Genomic DNA, 17,956 nt, shown 5'->3' with positions numbered 1-17,956 from the left:
CCAGAGGCATGGGTAGGGAGGCAGGAGGAATTGGATGAAAATAGTCAAAAGGTATAAATTTTCAGTTATAAGATAAATAATACTGGGGATGTAATTTAACATATGTCATGATGACTGTAGTTAACACTACTGTATGAGAAGGAAATGGCAACCCACTCCAGTGTTCTTGCCTGGAGAATCCCAGGGACAGGGGAGCCTGGTGGGCTGCCGTCTATGGGGTCGCACAGAGTCAGACACGACTGAAGCGACTTAGCAGCAGCAGCAGCAGCATGCTATATGAAAGCTGTTAAAAGAGCAAACCCCAAGACTTCTTATCACAAGGAAAAACGGTTTTTTCCTTTCTCTCTCTCTCTCTTGTTTTTGGTATCTTTGCAAGATGATGGGCTTTCTCAGTGGCTCAGTGGTAAAGAATCCGCCTGTAATGCAGAAGTCACAGGAAGCGCAGGTTCAACCCCTGGGAGGGAAAGATCCCCTGGAGAAGGGCATGACAACTCACTCTAGTACTCTTGCCTGGAGAATCTCATGGACAGAGGAGCCTGGTGGGCTACAGTCCATAGGGTTGCAAAGAGTCAGATATTACTGCAGAGACTTAGCAAGCATGCAAGATGATGTATGTTCACTAAACTTACTGCAGTAACCACTCAACAGTATATGTAAGCAAGTCATTATGCTGTACATCTTAAATTGATACAGTGCTATATGGCAGTTACACCTCAAGAAACTGGAAAAAAATAACTAGCTGGAAAAAAGAGAAATAATTGTGGATGTATGGCTGTTTATTTTTTCTGGTGGCACAAAAAATGGATTTAGTAGTGGCTTTTAAGATACAAATAAACTGACATGCATTTCTGAGCATTATGAATGATTTGGAGAACTGTACAAGGCTGGAGGAGAAAAATAAAACAAATGGACTCTCCCTGAGTCTTGGCCTCATCAAGTGCTTGGGAGGGACAGAAAGCAGGAGACTTTGAGCATTTTTGAAAACTGAGATTCACAATGAGTTCCATGTTCAGCTGTGACCCTCCCTCTAGCCCCCACACTGGGTACTTCCTCAGTTCCTGAGAACTGAGTGTCTGCTTTATCCAGAACATTCTTGCTAAATAACTGGCTTAGAAAGTCCTGGAAAGAATCAGCAGGCCCTGAACCAGTGACCCAAACAGTCGGTTAATAACAAGATCAGCGCTCTCTCTCAGCGCTCTCTCCTGGGGTGGCCCTGACTCTGTATGGACAGGTGTCGGAAGGCAACTGTGTCTTGAAGCTGAAAGATTCAACAAACAGGCAGGCTCCTTTGAAAGACTCGTCTGCCCGACTGTTAATGTTTATAAATCTTCCTGCTTCTCTTTGGCTTGTACTTCATCATAAGCCGAGTCTAAAGAAAAAGGAGGGGGAAACTGTCTCATATTGAGAATCTAGCTGGGAATTGGGAATCCTTGGTGTTATTTCTGGCTGCAATATTAATTCATGGGGTTGAGTAAATCACTAGCCTTTTTGCTCCCTTCACTTCCCCATTCCATTCAGTCCTATTTTGGTCCTTGTATCTCTCTGGCCCCAAAACTCTCCCTCGCTTCCTCTGTACTGCTAGCCACTTAGAAAGTTGATCATATATGGCAACTGTGAATACATCGGATGTTGTTTCTCCTACATCTTTTCCAGTATTTGTAATAATTTTTCTATTTGGGAAACTTTTCTTCTCCTATAGCCTAGCTAAATCCTGCCTGGTCTTTGTCTTCCTCCCTGATTTGGCTCTGAGCTCTTATCCCTTTCTCTGAAATCCCACAGGATTTGTTGTCTGAACTTCTTACTTGGGCTCTATCTGCTACTGCCACACATCTCTAGTTATCTTTTTTCTGCTCACCTGACCGATTTACGCAGCTGGTTTGAAACTTGAAGCAAATGCCTTGCTGAGGCTTTTGTTTTTCTCAGTACTAGTACACTGACTGTTGGAACGTAGTCAATGTTTGCTGATTCAAATGTAAAAGAGCAACGTTAACAATGGCAATGGGTGCATGCTAAGTCACTTCAGTTGTGTTCAACTTTTTGTGACCCTATGAACTGTGTAGCCTTCTAGGCTCCTCTGTCCATGGGATTCTCCAGGCAAGAATACTGGAGTGGGTCGCCAAGCCCTCCTCCAGGGGATCTTCCCCGATCCAGGGATCAAACACGAATCTCCTAGGTCTCCTGCACTGGCAGGTGGGTTCTTTACCACTGAGCCACCCAATAATGACAATGAAAGTGAAGGTGTTAGTCACTCAGTTGTGTCTGACTCTTTGTAACCCCGTGGACTGTACAGCCCACCAGGCTCCTCTGTCCATGGAATTCTCCAGGCAAGAATACTGGCGCGGGTTGTCATGCCCTTCTCGAGGGGAATTCCCAATACAGGGATTTGAACATGGACAGATTCCTTACATCTGAGCCACCACAGAACTTCCTTTTATTGAATGTTTCCTGTTCACCTGAATGATGTTAAGAGTTTTATGTTAATATCTCACTCATGACAACACAATTGTGAGCTCTTATGTATCCCCATTTTACAGTGGAGGAAACTGAGGCTCGGTAACAAGATAATGATCACATAGCTATTACTTGTTAGAGCGGAGATTCATAAGTACCATGCCGCCCTGCTCCAATTAAGAACTACGTCATGAGTGAAACGAGCCCAGAACATCTGCATTTACGGTTGACATGGCTGTAAACGAGGTGACTGTGAAACTGAAACAAAAGCAACAAGGAGGTAATGCAAGGATCCCACGAAATCAGATGTGCAGTCAGCACCCCAGCATCAGCTGTAGCACCTGGTGCTTCAAATTCTGAACTCTGAAGTCAAACTGACTTGGTCTGAATCTTGGCTCCACAGCTCGCCAGCTGTTTGATCTTGAGTAAGAAACATTGAGTTCATGGTGATTCAGTTGCCTCATGTATAAAGGTGGACTGTGATGGTACCCTCTCGTCTGGTAGCCTTGAAGATTAAGTATAAACCTGTGAAAGGCACATATGGTGAAGTGAAAGTCGCTCAGTCATGTCTGACTCTTTGCAACCCCATGGACTATACAGTCCACGGAAGTCTCCAGGCCAGAATACTGGAGTGAGTAGCTTTTCCCTTCTCCAGGGGAATCTTCCCAACCCAGGGATCGAACTTAGGTCCCCTGCATTGCAGCTGGGTTCTTTACCAGCTGAGCCACAAGGGAAGCCCAAAAAAGCACATATATGGATCCTTAAGTAATTGTCAGCTATTATTATCAAGAACCTCTAACTCAGACCAAGGTAATAGAATCTAGCCCAGGAGGCAGAAATTTCAGGCAATGAAAAAGAGCTCTGTTTTAATCCTTCAATCCCAACCACAACAAAGAAACTGCAGATAGGGAATTCTAGGAGACAAAGGCCACCCAAGGGCTGTATTGCAAGGATTATCAAATATGCCAAGACGTGGTGACCCAATACTCATCACTCAAATGGCTGTGGGAGCCAAGGGTGGCAACATAAGGGATCTCCTGGTGGTAGATGGCTAGCAACGCAGAATGTCAACAGGTGATTTCTACAGTCACTAGATACCTGGCCTCCGATTGTTTCTTAAGAGCTGCAAGACCTTGGGTTGGGTGACCTAACCTCCCTTTTCTTACCTGTAAAAGGGGATAATCATAGTAGCTACAGGATCATGGAGAAAATTAATGTATATGTAAAGCACTTAGAGGACTTCCCTGGTGACTCAGCAATAAAGAATCCACATGCCAATATAGGAGATGAAGGTTCAATTCCTAGGTAAGGAAGATACCCTGGGGAAGGAAATGGCAACCCACTCTAGTATTCTTGCCTGGAGAATTCTATGGACAGAGGAACCTGCCATGGGGTTGCAAAAGAGTTGGACATAACTTAGTGACTAAACAACGACCACAACAAAGTGCTTGGAGCATAACTCAATAAATACCTTCAATTTATTTTAGTTTTATGGTCACCACCAGTCTCGACAAGTAGTTTCCTTGGGTGCTTGCAATATAGCCTTGGCAGAAGAGAAGGAATTACTCTCGCAAAGAGTCAGACACAACTGAGCGACTGAACTGAACTGAACTGAAGTTAATGATATTCCCCAGCACTCCAAGTATTTTATTTTACAAAGTGGCTTAATATAAGGGAAATTTATTAGACAACAAGGGCTGGAATTTTCACTATCTTTTTTCAGCAACCTTCTCTCTCAATGATAATCAGATAATGTCTATCCACCTTCTTCAAAAGCTGTTTTTTTTTTTTTTTTTTTAAGATTTTATCTCAATACCCTGCAGTGACATTTAAGAGCAAGGCCAAGTTGTGACACAACAGCTGAGCCAATTTTTTTTTTTCCAAGGGTTTAGCTAAGGTTTTGTGGGCACAGGAGGAAACTAAATGTAACCTCAGGGGTTCAAGGAGGTCATATCTACCTCATCAGGATCCTCTAGACCTGCCTCTGAGCACACCGTGAGAGCTGGCACTTGCTGACCCTCTGCTGCTATGCTTGGATCAGAGCCCTCACATGAAATGTCAGGTGTGATTTTCACCCCAGGCCTGGAGAGCAACAAGGACAGCCTCTTGCTTGGAAAATGCTGGGGGTGGGAGGTGCCCTGCCCTCTGGACTTGGCTAAGAGAGAAAGCAAACTGCAGGTAATTTGGCCCAAACCAGTAGATGCTGCTCAAAAAAGCCACAGTGGTTGCCCTGAAACAGGGAAATCGCAAAGCAAATGCTCGCCTAGAAAGCACAAACAAAGCTACCTGGTATTGGAGAGGCGTGCTTGGATCCAGGCTTGGCGGGGAAGATAGATCAGAGGGCCCTTCAGATTTCTAGGAAACACCAACCTTGGGACTCTCATTCAGCGCTGGGTCCCCAGAGGCCACCACTACCTAAGATACCAAAATTACCTACTTAGAATCTTGGGTCACAGCTTACTTCTTGACATAATTGTCTGTAAAAAGACTTCCTTAAATTATCCCTGGAAACTGAAAGGAGGCTCATGAAGAACAATCTTGTACACATTTTGGAAATTGAGTATTTTTTTCCTTCATTTAGAATTTAAAGAATATTGTTTTATATCCCCATTCATTTCTCAGAGTAGATGATACAAAAGGCTCAGGCACCTTTAAATTTGCTCTTATTTTATAGCAAATGAATAAATTAATAATAATAGCTTAACATCTATTGAGCTGGTGTTATTTATCATACTCGCTCTAAGTATTTTATATGTAATGCCTCATTCAATCCTAAAGATAACCCAGGTCTCCTGCATTGTAGGCAATTCTTTACCATCTGAGTCACAAAAGAAGTCTCCTGAAGATAACAGTAGGTGGTAAATAGAGATATTTGTTTTCTGGATGAGAAGATGTGCTCTGGGGTTTGGGATTACCTAATTCACTGACTCGGGGCACAAGCCCTAAGCCCACTGCAATAGGTGGGCCAGGTACCCACCTGTTTTTCCCAGTTTTCCTAGCAGGTGGGGGTGGTCATGTGACCACCTTCTGGCCAATGTTATGTGAGTATAAGGGAAGAGTTCTACTTTGAGGTCTGGACCATGAAAAACTCTAAGGGTGCTTCTCTGCCCTGTTCTTCTTTATTAAATAAATAGGCCACTGAGACCCTAGAGGAGGGACTAGTCATGAGATGACCCTGAATGATTCTGGGGAGGGCTGTATGCAAACCAGAACAAGTTAGACTTAACTATGAGTGAAAACTACATTTCTGTTGTGTTAAGTCACTGAGATTTCCAAGGTATCTATTCCAGAAGCCCAGTTACTTTAATTCATGTACCTGGTGAGGAAAATGAATTGATTGTCTACAGTTAAATTGCTATTGGGACTTCCTGGTGGTCCAGTAGTTAAGACTCTGCACTCTCAATGCAGGAGGCCCAGGTTCGATCCCTGGTCAGGGAACTAGATCTCACATGCCGCAACTAAAAGATCCTGTGTGCCACAACTGAGATCTGGTGCAGCCAAATAAATAAATATTAAAAGCCCATTAGTGTTAGTGGACCCTTAGGGCAGAACTGCCTAGTTCCACACTGTATGTTTTCTCTCAAAATGCAGGGTGTGCGAACATAATGAGGAAATTCTCTTCCAACTTAGAAAGATGATAAAGAGATCCCATGCCCTGCTTCCATCTTCCATCTTTCAAAGAGAGCTAGCATGACGAAAATAATCAGATTGCACAATCATCATTTATTAGGAACCCATCTGGTGTGGAGATGAGCTCATAGCCTTGAGAATAAAGAAAATTTCCAGCTAAGACTGGATGGTGAGGCTTCTAACACAGGCCAGCTGGTTTTCAGAAGGTCCAGTGCCAGGTTAGAACAAGGCTCAGTGAAGAGCAGCCAATGGTTAAGCAGTATGGACATCATTACTGTAAATGATATAAATCACTTTACACTTATTACATAAAGACGCATGATTGTTAGCCTAACAAATTCAGTCTAGTTGTGCTCCTTTTTTGCTGCAGCAACTTTAAGCTGGCACATTGTGTTGTTTCTGCTCATTCCCTTTACCTAGTTCATACCCACTTGTCTTTATTAACAAGACCTCTGCTCATCTATTGTCTTAGGAAGCCTTCCTTGATATCACAGAACAAGTAGGTTTCCCAGTGAAACTCTCTCAGGCCCTTAGGTAACTTGTCCTCAAAGCACTGACATTCAGTTTTAATTCCCTGTGAGTTTGCGTAATTATTAGTTCTGTTGAGTGAGTGATCGTCAGAACTCCACCACTGTAATATAATCTGTAAACAAATATGGTGCCATGTTCAGTTTTGTTTACTCTCCCATCTCTAGAACTCAGCACAATATCTGCAGAGAGCAGGTGTTCTTTAATTATTTGTTAGATGAATGAGCAAACACCTGAATAAATGAATGAATGAATCATTTAGTGAAGAAACTGAGGTAGAAATATGTCATACCCAGATTGATTGGTAAAGATAGGAATATATTTTAGAATATTGGATTTCTGCAGCTACTACTGCCCATCACCTTTCAAATGACTCTGTAGAAAGAGATGCCTTCAAATCAGGTGACACTTGAATAGGTGACCATCACTCCAGAACAAATGTTGATAACACAGATGCTGAGATCCTATGCCACAGGAGGCTAGTCACTAACTTCTCTGAGCCTCAATGCAGTATCCTCATTTATAACGCACCCCTCGCCCAACGCACTGGCCCTGAGAATCAAAAATAAGAGAATTCATTTGACAATACCCTATTGACTCTATGCATGTATGTTTTGCTTAAAGTTAAGAAGTTTGAAAATTGTCTCTCAATGGGATTTTTGAAAAGACACTGCTTTGTGAAGAAGACGGAATTTCGAGGATATTAGACAAATACTCACCATTTAGTTAAATAATCATTATTTCCAGGCAATGGCAGAGAAATTAGATCTCCCACAGTTTCCATCAGTCTCAGCCCTAAGACCTTTAAACAATCATACAATTTAACTAAAAAACTGGCTACTCTCCTTTTGTTGGGATAATTATTTCCAAAGCCCAACCTGAGTGGAAATTTAGAAGCCTTCATTATTCAAAGGTAATGTGATATTTGTCAAAAGAGAAACTTCTGAGTTGATTTCCACAATGCTTTCAAAGCAGATTAGCATCTGTTGGGAGGGACTGGCCCAAAGTGAGCATTGCTTGATGCAGTAACTGACAGCTAATTTTAAACCCTGAAGTAGTATTTTCTCACTGGAACCAAGGAAAGTGCTTTCAAGAAGGATGAAAATCTACTGCATGTTAGACTCAAAAATATTTTCTGAACAAAGTAAAAACTGAGATCCTACTTTGCAAATACATTGCTAGAAAATTCAAGAATGAGCTCTGCAGATTCATGAGGTTCTATTGCAAAGACGTGACTCCTATCAATGTAAGAAAATGCAGTTGCAAAGGAGTGTGTAACATTCAAGCACATCAGCAGAAATGCGTTCATATAAACCTTTACCAACGGGCATGAATAGCTGTAATGAGTGGCAGAAAAGGTTGATGTAAACAAATGCACAGACTTGACAAAGGGTAGAAAGAAATAGAACAAATTTGGTAATTGTTTTGCTTGGTGCAAACCTATTTTTTCCCCTTTAACTATAACATATGTTGTAGATCATTGGAGGAAAGGCTCAGCTCCACAGCATATGTAGGCACTAAATAATACAAAAAGCACAACCCCTGGAAAACATACATTGCCGGAACGAAATGATGAAAGAGGAACAGCAAAAATAGCAAATTGAGCATCAAAGCCTAGCTTTGCACATGTGGGAACGTTTCCTGGAATCATGGCATCATCCATTGGTCCCAGACTGGCTGTATTAGTTGCTTTAGAAGATACAAATAAATCATTGCAAACCCAATCCCCTTTTAGAGGAATTATTCATCATTAGAAGAATTTACCACTGACATCATTATAACTCATCATACAGACAGTTGATAAAAATGCAGTTTCAAAATCACTCCTATTTCTAGAACCTCTCAGTTTCAGAAGCACAATTCCTATTAAAAGAAAAATACACAAACCATTTTCTGTGACTGTAAACTCCATCCCAGGGTGATAAAGCAGTCTCCTCTGTCATTGACCTTTTTGTTTTTGTTTGTTTTTCTGGCAGTGTTTGTGGGAAATTCAGTATATACAGGTCAATGTAGGGCTGATTCTGTGGGCCATAGAGAGGCAGTGTCAGAGCACTGGGTTAGAACCTCTCAGTATAAATAAAAAAGGACTCTCCCCAAATTCCCAAAACCTGGGTGTCACTCTGGCTCCTGGTCCATATTCTCTTCTAGAAGAAAGTGATGGGTAAGCCATGGATGATTTTAAATATACATAAGAAACCATACTCCTTAGAGGAAGGTGGGAACATACACTGGAACATTTTTCCACTCCTAGTTTCTCCCCTACAGCTTATATCCTAAAGTCAGGAAGAGCAGGTAAATTTCCTCTTTGGACTTCGTTCAGCAGCCTCAAAAAATAAAAAACAGAAACAAAGCTAACAACTCTCATGAAGGGTGCCGTTTCTGCAAATAGACCAAAAATGAAGAAATATAAAAAATGAATGACATCCAACTAAAAAAGTAAACTAAAACAGACTCACATATGCCATGCATATGTGCTCTTAATCTTTGGAGCCAGAAGCAATTTATGGCACAGCAATAATTTAGGTTACTGGTCTTATTTATCTTATTTCTCCTGTAGTTCATACTCATGATAAGCGGTCGGGCAGGAGGAAAAAAAGGTGGCTTCATCATGATGTTAATGAAGCTTAAACTTCAGGGCCTGTCACTTCTTGGGATCTCTTCTAGGGCTCTAGGATGATGGCTGGTAATATGTGTACACAGTCACAGTTGTATAATGGAGCTATCATAATTGCAATCAGTTATGTCTACTGTCTATTTCTGCACTGACCTTCCCTCTGCTAAACTTCCCTTCTTGATCATGTAGCACTGAAATGGCCATGGACTCTTTCTGGAGCTCAGCTCAGAGGCAGGTGAGTTGCAATACATGTAGTTTGGGTTAAAAGAATACATGTTTGAAGTTCACGGTCATTTCCATTTATCTGTGAAAAGTTGGGACTACCTGGTGGCTAAGATGGAAAGGAATCTACCTGGGTTTGATCCCTGGGTTGGGAAGATCCTCTGGAGGTGGGCATGGCAACCCACTCCAGTATTCTTGCCTGGAAGAATCCCCATGGACAGAGGAGCCTGGAAGGCTACAATTCATGAGGTCGCAAAAAATTGGACACAATTGAACGACTAAGCACACTTGAAAAGATGGAAATGGATGATGCCATTGAAGGATTGGCTTTCAGTCATACTCTTCACCCCTAAGCGTTGACTTAACCTGTATGGTCCATAAAGGTGCAGGGCCTGGGGTCTTATCCAGATATTACTACATCTTACAGCACCTGGTTATGGAATCATGTGGCCTCCACATAGGAGAAATCAGGCTTCAAATGCAGGGAGCCAGATTTCAGCAATATGATTATCATGGTCAAGATTATCATACTCAGTGAAGGAAGCCAGACAGGGAAAGACAAATGTCATATGATACTGCTTACATGTGGAATCTTAAAAAAATGATACAAATGCACTTATTTACAAAACAGACATAGACTCACAGGCACAGAAAATAAACATCTGCTTACTATCTGACAGTGGAATGAGCTTCTTTCAGCTCAGAGGCTCTTCAGCTGGAGTGCAGAATAAATACCTAGAAACCTTAAAAAACATACATACATAGGCTCTAGATCAATTAAACAAGAATCTCTGGGAATCAGACCTGGGCATGGGTGGCTTTAAAAGCTCCCTGACAGAATCAAAAGTCCAACCAGGGAATGATAGCCATCACTTCAGGCAATGGAGAAACTGTCAACCATGAAAGCATTGCTGTGAAATAATAGAAAAAAGTTATATATATATATATATAGGTCTCTGTCTTCCATTTCTGGCACAGAGCTCCTTAAACTCCTGTAATTTTTCCTTAAAGAGAAGAGCACTGGGAGCATTTTTTGTTCTTATATTTGGACTTCAACCCTGGTTCCTGACACAGAGCTTTTAAACCCCTTAGAATTCCTGAGTGATAGGAATGTCTTTTGTTTTCATGAGGTAACTGTTGGGCTCTTGGATGGCTTCAGAATGGGGACTTGTCACCAGAAAGATCAAGCCATGATTGGAAGCTTAAAACTTTCATCTCCATCCTCATCCTCTGGGAATGAGAGAGGGGCTGAAGACTGAGTTAATGATTGAGCATGCCTACATGATGAAGCATCCATAAAATTTCAAACATATCGGGTTCAAAAAGCTTCTGGGTTGGTAAACATATCCATGTGCTGGGATAATATGCATCTCAGTTCCACAGGGCTAGGAACTCCTGCACTTGGACCTTCCCAGACGTTGCCCTATGAATCTCTCCATCTGGCTATTCATCTATGTCCTTTCTCATTTCCTCTGCTGCTGCTGCTGCTGCTGCTGCTGCTGCTAAGTCGCCTCAGTTGTGTCCAACTCTGTGCGACCCCATGGACGGCAGCTCACCAGGCTCCCCCGTCCCTGGGATTCTCCAGGCAAGAACACTGGAGTGGGATGCCATTTCCTTCTCCAATGCGTGAAAGTGAAGTCGCTCAGTCGACTCCTAGCGACCCCATGGACTGTAGCCTATCAGGCTCCTCTGTCCATGGGATTTGCTAGGCAAGAGTACTGGAGTGGGTTGCCATTGCCTTCTCCGCTCATTTCCTCTATTATGTAATAAACTGGTAAATGTGTTTTCCTGAGTTCTGTGAGCTCTTCTAGCAAATGATCTAATCCAAGGGGGGATCATGGGAACCTCCAATTTGTAGACAAGTCAGCCAGAAGTTTTGGGTAAACTGGGGATGTGTGATTGGTGTCTGAAGAGTAGGGCAGTTCTCAACCTGAGCCCTTATCCTGAACTTGTGCTGCCTCTAGGCAGTTAGTGTCAGAATTGCTTGGTGTGGAAAATATACCCACACCAAAAAGCATTGTGAGTGTGATAGCAGCATGAGAGTAAAGGAAAACAGTTTTCCCTAGACAATTGCCTAAACAAAATACATAAAAATGGCCATTCATCACCTTACCACTAGGAAGTAAAGGCATTCTTGATGAATGTTTCCCAAGATAAAAAACAATAATAATACAGAATATTAACAAATAATCATTGTTCATTGTTTTGCATTGGTGTTCAGTCGCTAAGTCATGTTCAACTCTTTATGACCCCATGGAGTGCAGTATTCTAGGCTTACCTGTCCTTTACTATTACTAAAGGCACTCCATTCTTGATGAATTTTTCCCCAAGATAAAAAAACAGTAAGGATACAGCATATTTAAAAAATGATAATGAAAAACTAAAAATAGAACTGCCATATAATCCAGCAATTCTACTCCTGGGTATATAGTTGAGGAAAATGAAAACATTAATGTGAAAAGATACATGCACACTAACGTTCACAGCAGCACTATTTACAATAGCCAAGGCATGGAAGCAACCTATCATCAAAAAAGAAAACAAATAACAAACGTTGGTGAGGGAGTGGAGCAAAAGTAACCGTTGTAGATTGCTTGTGAGAGTGTGAATTAGTGCAGCCACTGAGGAAAACAGTACGGAGGCTTCTCAGAAAACTAAAAATAGAACTACTATATGACCCAGCAATCCTCCTCCTGGGTATATATCCGAAAAAAAAAGCCACGATAATTTGAAAAGATACACGTACCCTAATATTCATAGCAACACGATTTACAATTGCTAAGATATGGAAGCAGTATAAGTGTCCATCAACAGATGAGTGGATAAAGATGTGGTATGTATGTGTATACACACACACACACACACACACACACACACACAGTGGAATACTACTCAGTAATACAAAAGAATGAAATTCTGCTCTTTGCAACAATGTGAATGGATCTAGAGGATAGTATGTTTAGTAAAATAAGTCATACAGAGAAAGACAAACACTGTACGATATCACTTTATATGTGGAATCTAAAAAATAACACAAATATGACAAAACAGAAACAGAATCACAGATACAGAGAAGAGATTAGTGGTTATCAGTGGGGAGAGGGAAGGGGGCAGGAGCAAGAAAGGAGTAAAGGATTAAGAGGTACAAATTATTGTGTATAAATAGATCAACAGGGCTATATTGTACAGAACAGGGAAATATTGCTATTATTTTGTAATAATTTTAAATGGACTATAACCAATAATCCATAATATTGTCATTGTGTTGTACACTTGAAACTAATATAATACTGTAAATCAACTATACTTCAATAAAAAAACACAATATTTTCCATTTGTATATACTTCAGCAGTTGCAGCACACTTTCACAAATAAGTCTTATTTTACCCTTACACTTTTTAAAAAAAATTAATTTATTTATTTTAATTGGAGGCTAATTACTTAACAATATTTTAGTGGTTTTGGCCATACATCGACATGAATCAGCCATGGGTGTACATGTGTTTCCCATCCTGAACCCCCCTCCCATCTCCCTCCCTACCCTTACACTTTAGCTAAGCTATATTCTATACTGGAGAAGGCACAGGCTAGGAGAGAAAAAAGACTGTTCGATAAGTCTTCCCTGAGCAAAATTAATTACTCTCCACTCTTCCTTTGAAAACTCTATTTGTTGACTCTTCCTCAGGAGGCTGTGAGCTTCTGAAGATAGGCAGGTATTTTGCTTTGTGTGTCCATTTAAACCAAACCTGCTTGTCAGTGTGAATGGGCCTGGGAATAGATGAAGGTGCCCAGGAGACGGTAGGTCTCATTTGGGATTCCTTCAGTCCACCCCCATTCCTTCAGTTCCAATCCCCAAAAAAGGCAATGCCAAAGAATGTTCAAACTACTGCACTATTGCATTTGTCTCACATGCCAGCAAAGTAATGCTCAAAATTCTCCAAGCCAGGCTTCAACAGTAAGTGAACTGTGAACTTCCAGATGTTCAAGCTGGATTTAGAAATGGCAGAGGAGCCAGAGATCAAACTGCCAACATCCATTGGATCATCGAAAAAGCAAGAGAGTTCCAGAAAAACATCTACTTCTGCTTTGTTGACTACACCAAAGCCTTTGACTGTGTGGATCAAAACAAACTGTGGAAAATTCTGAAAGAGATGGGAATACCAGACCACCTGACCTGCCTCTTGAGAAATCTGTATGCAGGTCAGGAAGCAATAGTTAGAACTGGACATGGAACAACAGACTGGTTCCAATTAGGAAAAGGAGTACATCAAGGCTGTATATTGTACTCTGCTTATTTAACTTGTATGCAGAGTACGTCGTGAGAAACGCTGGGCTGGATGAAGCACAAGCTGGAATCTAGACCATGGGGAGAAATATCAATAAACTCAGATACACAGATGACACCACCCTTACGGCAGAAAGAGATGAAGAACTAAAGAGCCTCTTGATGAAAGTGAAAGAGGAGAATGAAAAAGTTGGCTTCAAACTCAATATTCAGAAAACTAAGATCATGGCATCCAGTCCCATCACTTCATGGCATATAGATGGGGAAAAAATGGAATCAGTGAGAGACTTTATTTTTTTGGGCTCCAAAATCACTGCAGATGGTGATTGCAGCCATGAAATTAAAAGACGCTTCCTCCTTGGAATAAAAGCTATGACCAACCTAGACAGCATATTAAAAAGCAGAAACATTGCTTTGCCGACAAAGGTCTGTCTAGTCAAGCCTATGGTTTTTCCAGTAGTCATGTATAGATGTGAGAGTTGGACTATAAAGAAAGCTGAGCACCAAAGAATTGATGCTTTTGAACCATGGTATTGGAAAAGACTCTTGAGAGTCCCTTGGACTGCAAGGAGATACAACTAGTTCCTCCTAAAGGAGATCAGTCCTGGGTGTTCATTGGAAGGACCAATGTTGAAGCTGAAACTCCAATACTTTGGCCACCTGATGCAAAGAGCTGACTCACTGGAAAAGACTGATGCTGGGAGGCACTGGGGACAGGAGAAGGGGATGACAGAGGATGAGATGGTTGGATGGCATCACCGACTCAGTGGACATGAGTTTGAGCAAACTCTGGGAGTTGGTGAAGGACAGGGAAGCCTGGCGTGTTGTAGTCCATGGGGCTGCAAAGAATCAGACACGACTGAGTGACTGAACTGACCAGTCCACTCGGGTCCAGTACAGTTGTCTTTTGCTCTCAGCTATGCTTTCTTTTCCAAGACCCCTAGCCTGGCTCTGCAGACAGCTCATTGGTCAATGTGGCCTCTTAGGTCAGTGAACTCATTTAGACCTGCTGCCCTTGCTTTCCCCTCCACAAATGCCTTTCAAACCCACCTGTGGGAATTACCTGTTGGCTGAAGACAGGCTATGTGGGTCATAGGCAGCTGACCTCTAGGCTGACCATTTTGGCTTGGCTGGCCAGTCTGGCATGGCCAGAGACAAATCATTGACAAGCATGAGGTGTGGTTAGCTTTTCAGTCCCAAGTGAGTCCCAAGAGCCAAATGTAAAACTGCTATTCAGTAAGTGTCTGATGAATCGAGTTGAAATTGTAGCAGGAGGAAGGTGTCTTCCAGGTCTGATGGCTAATAATTCCATGTTCTCTCCAGTACACTTATAACATGAAGGAAAGTCTTTAAAAAGCCCACTGACATGGGGCTAGTGCACCCTGCTCCCTTGATTTAGAATCCTGATTTGTATATAACTTAATGAAACATAAAGTGAGGAAAACAGGAGAGAAAAGAATGTGGAGGAGGGACTTCCTTGGCGATCCAGTGGTTGGCATGCTTCCACTGCAGGGGGCGTGGTTTTGACTGGTTGGGGAACAAAGATCCCACCTGCCCCACAGTGCAGCCAAGAAATAATAAAAATTATAATAAAAAAGAAAGTGGGAAACAGAGGTAAGAAGCCAGGACTCCCAAATTCATTTGTAATTAGCAACAAATAAGACAGACTCATCTTATCTAAGGAATTAGCCTCAACACCAAGCTATTGAGACTTGACTCTAAAACCAAGGTTTTTAAAAAAAATCCTCAAATTAACAAACCAGCCATGTTAGTTACTGTTTGTATCTCCTATCTGGGTGATTTTTTTTCCCCCAGATGTCTTTCAGAATCACAAGTTGTCATGGGAAACATTGTAAAGACTTTTCAGATTCTTGTCAAATTTGGGAAGGCGTCTTTCAAGTTTCTTTTATATATGATCTATTACAGACATATCCTTATTTGGTGTTTACAGCAAAACTATAGGCATATGCCTTTCAAACACAAGAATTCTGGGGGGAAAAATCCTCATTTTTAGAAACGACTTGAATGGTCTTCATCCTGTCTGCCAACAGGCAGATGAAGTAGGAGGAAGGGGTTCTGGGAGGGCTGTGTCTCTCTGTGAAACCAACCCAGGGCACCTGGGCTCATCTTCCAAGAAGCTGTCCATTCAATGCAAGTATGGACAGCCCACCGGGAGGGCTAGGGGAAAGGGTGGCTACAGGAGCCTGTGTTTAGCCACTATGGTACATTCAGAGATTATACGCAGCCAAATTATGCTTAAGAATGCAAAGGCCAGCTGTGCCTGCTTGCTTCCAAGCAGTGTGGGAAGCAGAGAGGGGCCAACACCTCTCAAGCTAACTTAGTGAAAGAAACAGCACTACAAGAAAACATTAACTAAAGCCAAGCTAGTGACACCTGCCTCCAAGAAGCAGGCAGGGGCAGAGCTGGCTCTTTGCTCATTTGCCTTCATCTCCCCCAACCCTCTCAGTCGGTCTGGATCCTTCTTCTCAGGCTGGGCTGGGCTATCAGGACTGAAGCCCCCACGGTCGGCAGGGACCTGGCTTCACGCCACCAGTCTGGATGGATGGGTGGGAAAGTAGACCCTCTCCCTTTTTAAGAGCTCTGTGTCTCCAGCCAGTGGGCTTAGAAGGGCCACCCAGCTGCAGAAAACTTTCCCCATTTCTCACATTTGTGTGGGAATGTCTGAGAAGGGAAGCTACCAAATGGGAGGGAGGTGAAATGGGGAAGAGGAGGGACTCAATACTGCTGCTCAGTGCTCATCCCTCCTCAACTGTCCTGCCAGCCAACACCTCGTATCAGGTTTTCGCCACGCCTATACACACACACACTCTTTGAGAAAATAGCATCTCTTGTGAGAGGAGCATGAACCTGTGGGGAGGGCATCCTCATCTTTGTAGCCAGAAAAACTTGGGTGCAAATCCCAGAGCTCTGTCATTTATCAGCTGGGTAACACTGAACACCTTATATCCCTCCCTGAGTTTTAATAACCTTATCTCCAAAAGGTGCCACAAACATCCATTTTTATCAGGTTATCTGGAAAACTGAATTAGATCCTGCTTACAGCACACTTCTCCCATTGCCTGGCACCTAGAAGATGATGCCAGATGAAGGTGGACTCCTCCCCTTATGACATATGATGCAGAAATGACAAGAGCTGACGTCCCTTTCCCACCATTCCCCACGAATTTCTCATGCTACAAAGAAACAGAAGAGGAGCTTCTGGTCCCACCTGGTAGACAGCCCTGGAGATGCACCATGGTTTCAGCATCAGTTGCAGGACCCGCACGTTTCCACCTTGGCACGTCCTCAGAGCCCGGCAAGTCAGGCCCCACACTGGCCGGTCCCAGGCACTCAGCAGGTCCTCAGAGCCCAGCAGCCCTGCAGCCATGCCAGCCAAGGCCCCGCCTCTGCCCTTCTGGTCCCAGGCCCCATATGCAGGGCTGTGTTCTTCTCCTGACGCCAAGTTCAAATGTCACTGAGATGTCATCAGACCAGGAAAAATGCAGTCCAAATAACTCTGCCTCCACTGGGGCCTCTGTCCTAACCCCTACCCTGCCTCCCCAGCACCCTCACTAGGCTTCAGAGACGGTTTCCGCACAAGGATGAGCTAACAGCTCCTAAATGAGAATGTTTTCTCCCTGCCTCCGCAAAGTCTCCCAGGACAAGGTAAAAATGAGCTTCCCCTGCAGATAATAGCACTTGGTGGACCTCAGAGGACACCCGACTGACTTCCAGGGCAGATCAGAACAGAATTTTAGAAAGAACGTGGACCCAGAGTCGTCACTGTGTGCTCATGGTTCCGGGATTCCATCCAGGGTGAGAAGCAAAGGGGATGGATTTTCAGCCTCCCGCCAACATTCCCAAGGCATTCCGTCCAGACTCTTAACTCTTTAAAACTTTCAGAACCAGAGTTTCTGCATGACAAAACCAAAAGGCCATTTCTTCCCCCCCAAATCAACACTGGAAAAACTGCTATATCTGTCGACAATTTGTAAATATCCAGGCATTTACTTTGGAAATCTCCCAAGTTTAGGTTAGGAAGAGAAGGGCAGTAAGAAAGCTTATCTGCTAGATATAATATCCACATCCGAGATTTAGAGGAGAGGGGATAAGGGGGATAAAGGTGGCCTATCTGCTTTTCCCCATGATGGGTCATTTTCTATAAATGCTCTGTGACTTTATCATGTATTAAATAAATCCTGTGGAGACCTTAACTCAAGGAAGG

At 42.7% G+C, this 17,956-nt stretch overlaps 1 protein-coding gene and 1 non-coding gene across 2 annotated transcripts in view; one reads left to right on the top strand and one right to left on the bottom strand.

The window, feature by feature from the left end:
- Positions 1 to 17,956, bottom strand: part of FRMD4A (FERM domain containing 4A) — a 366,806-nt gene that overhangs the window by 304,157 nt on the left and 44,693 nt on the right. The window lies entirely within an intron of this gene.
- Positions 5,817 to 5,889, top strand: TRNAE-CUC. The gene has a single exon. It is a non-coding gene; the product is annotated as a tRNA-Glu (tRNA).

The sequence above is a fragment of the Oryx dammah genome, unplaced genomic scaffold, assembly GCF_014754425.2.
Source record: "Oryx dammah isolate SB20612 unplaced genomic scaffold, SCBI_Odam_1.1 HiC_scaffold_10, whole genome shotgun sequence".
Taxonomy (NCBI): Eukaryota; Metazoa; Chordata; class Mammalia; order Artiodactyla; family Bovidae; genus Oryx; species Oryx dammah.
Note: the sequence above shows the minus strand (reverse complement) of the source record. Positions and strands in the feature narration are given on the sequence as shown.